The sequence below is a fragment of the Macrotis lagotis genome, chromosome 1, assembly GCF_037893015.1.
Source record: "Macrotis lagotis isolate mMagLag1 chromosome 1, bilby.v1.9.chrom.fasta, whole genome shotgun sequence".
Lineage (NCBI taxonomy): Eukaryota > Metazoa > Chordata > Mammalia > Peramelemorphia > Peramelidae > Macrotis > Macrotis lagotis.
Genome location: NC_133658.1, coordinates 712,174,355 through 712,177,631, shown reverse-complemented (window position 1 = coordinate 712,177,631; position 3,277 = coordinate 712,174,355). Strand labels below are relative to the sequence as shown.

Below are 3,277 nucleotides of genomic sequence, written 5' to 3'. Positions count from 1 at the left end.
GATGGGAAGATAGGCAATGAGTCTCAATTGAACTTTATTATCATCAATACTGACTCATAAAAGGAAATAAAACACAGAATAAGTTCAATAGTGAATCCTTTCTTTCCTAACAGTAAAGTAGGAGAACACAAGATTAAATAAAGTCTATGTGTTTATGTGTATGTGTGTCTGTGGGGGGGGGGAGGTTTGAGCCTGTAAGCCTACGTGTTGGAGGTGAGGGGAAATAGTGACAGAAGAGAAGACAGATCAAGTGAGATAGTAAACAGAAGCAAAATACTGTCACAGAGGGAAAAGCTGAAAGGAAAGCAAGAACAAACAAGGAGAAAAAATGAAATTGAGGAAAATATACAATTAGCAATCATAAATGTGAATGTGAAAGGAATGAATTCTCATTCAAAATGGAAGCACATAACAGAGAGTAGAAAATCTAGAAAAAAAACAATATTTTGTTTACAAGAAGCACACTTGAAGCAGACAGATACACATTAAACAAAGGAAAGGGATTGGAGGAGTCTATAGTTAAACTGATTTTTTTCTTAAGGCATGGGTAGGGAGGAGCCATGATGGTGGCATGAAACTAATATGCTCCTAGAGCTTTTCTCTACCAAAGACAAATGAAGCCTCTCTTATGACATTTAAACTACAGATCTCATCAAGAAAAAAAGGTTTGGGCAGCTAGGTGGTGCAGTGGATAAAGCACTGGCCTGGGAGTCAGGAGTACCTGGGTTCAAATCTGGTCTCAGACACTTATTAATTACCTAGCTGTGTGGCCTTGGGCAAGCCACTTAACCCCATTTGCTTTGCAAAAATTCTAAAAAAAATATAGAAGATTCCAACAAGTTTTCATGTGTAGATTGTGGAGGAATTCAGTGAAGGTCTGTCTCTTTGGGGAACAAGGGGAAGTAACATCCAAGAGACCAGAGAACAGGGAAAGCCAACTGGAGACTTTTATCCACAGTGCAATTCAGGTCCCTACAGCTTAACAACAGCAGAGATCCTGGTAGCTATACAGCAAGTCAGCAGGGAGGATCCCAAACCCAAACAAAGTCTGAAACCCTGACAACAATGGGGCAAAGGATAGGACTGGGTCAGAGCAAACTATTGCTAAATCAAAATCTGGATGTAAAGTAGGAACCACAACTCTGCAAAGACAAGACCTGAACTGCATAGGCAACATCTTGGACAAAGGCAAGCCAGGGATGAGATTCCAGCCCCAGCAAAAGAAAAAAGGAAAAAAAGTTGCCTCAACACTTCCTATACCCTAGGAACAGAGCTGAGACAACAAAGATGAACAAAACGGTTAAGAAAATGCTCACTATAGCCCGGGCCTGCCCCCGTCCCTGCCGCCGTAGCCCCCTTCCCCTTCCCCGCGGCCGCCATGAAAAAATTCTTTCAGGAGATCAAGGCGGACATTAAGTTCAAGAGCATGGGGCCCGGGCAGAAAGTCACGGACAGGGGGAAAAAGTCTCCAAGGAAAGACAGAACCAGCAGGTAACCAAGCAATCCTGCCAAGGACCAACAAATGAGGCCCAAATGGCAGCAGCAGCGGCACTGGCCAGGCTGGAGCAGAAGCAACCCCGGTCCCGGGGACTCACGTCCCAAGATCCTATCCAGAACCAAGTAAGGAAGGAATTACAAGCAGAAGCCACTGTTAGTGGGATTGCTGAGTCAGCTGGAATAAATGTGATGCCTGAGGCGAAGGAGGAGGGATCTTCAAACCTGTCTGTGTCTGGGATTTATTTTATCTGCCTGTTCACTGGATCCATCTTGAGAAAAGACCAGCAGGATGCTTATATCAGAGACCATCAACAAGCACTCAGACAAAGACCCAGTGGCTGCTTCCATCATGAAGATCCATACGTTCAACAGGGACCGAGAGAAAGTGAAACTGGGGGTGGACACCATTGGCAAGTACCTGGACAACATCCAACTTCACCCAGAAGAAGAGAAATACAGGAAAATCAAATTGCAAAACAAAGTGTTTCAGGAGCAAATCAACTGCCTAGAAGGGGCTAATGAGTTTTTTGAGGCCATTGGATTTGATAAGATAATTCTCCCTGTTCCAGAACAAGAAACCTCTGAGGAATATTATGTTCTGAGTGAGGAAGCTCTGGCCCACGTAGAGAAACTGAAAGAACACAAAGTCACCTTGCAGGGCTCAGAGCCAGTGCGAGCTCAGCTGGCCCGGCAGCAACGAGTATTCAAGCCCTCCCCTCTGGCTGCTCAGTGTGACCTACCTGGAGACTTCTTCAACCTTACAATAGAGGAGCTTAAACGGGAGCAGAAGCTAAGGATGGACACTGTGGAATGTCTGACTGTCCTTCGGACCAAAGCCATGTGGGAGAAGGAGGAGCAACGGGAAATGCGAAAATATACCTATACCCTCTTACGAGTTCGCTTTCCAGATGGGCACATCCTCCAGGGTACGTTCTATGCTCGAGAGAGGCTGTCTGCACTCCACAGATTTGTGAGGGAGATATTGCAGAATGACTGGCTGCCCTTTGAATTGCTTTCTGCAGGCGGGAATAAACTGTTGGATGAAAACTTAGCCTTCAATGAATGTGGGCTGGTGCCTTCAGCTCTTCTGACTTTCACTTGGGACACAGGCGTCTTGGAAGATATCAAGGCATCAGGAGCTGAGCAGGCCCTGGAAATTCTGAAACCTGAACTTCTTGCAACTGTGGAAAACCTTGCATGAAATAAAACCAGGCTTGGCCTCGGCCCCATTGGTTCTGTCTCATGCTCCTCCCCTCCTGTACCTCCTTCCCCTTGCCCCTTTGGTCTCCCAGATTCCAAGTAGAAACTCTTGGCTTTTTGCTTGGGGAGGAAGGCTACAATGTGGAGGTGGAATTATTTCAAGAATGAGGAGAGTTGTCCTCTCAACATAGGCAGACTAGGATAGATGGTAGCCCTTTCCTTGCACCCTGATACTTTTGTTTCAGGATCAGGGTCATAAGAGCTTCCCCTGATCCCAGAGAACATGGTTGGATAGAACTTTGTGGAGACTTTCCATCAGAAAAGCTACATTTGTGCTGCTTTTTGTATACATGATTTTAAAACTTGCTCTAAGTAGCTATTAATGTACAGTTTATTTAATTTAAGATAGTTTGCATAGAGAGATGCTGGTCATTTCATTGGTGGGGGAGCAAATTTAGGTCATGAGGGAAGGACTTCCTTGGTTGATGCAATCTACCTCAGAACTGGGTTCAACTACTCTTATGTTCTTGGATAGAAAATGGACAAAGAAGCGACTGGTATATCACTACATGATACCTAT

The 3,277-nt window shown here is 44.9% G+C and overlaps 1 pseudogene; it reads left to right on the top strand.

Annotated features, from left to right (window-relative positions):
- The first annotated feature begins 1,378 nt into the window (after positions 1–1,378).
- Positions 1,379–2,937, top strand: LOC141523533 (UBX domain-containing protein 6 pseudogene; annotated as a pseudogene).
- Positions 2,938–3,277: the final 340 nt, after the last annotated feature.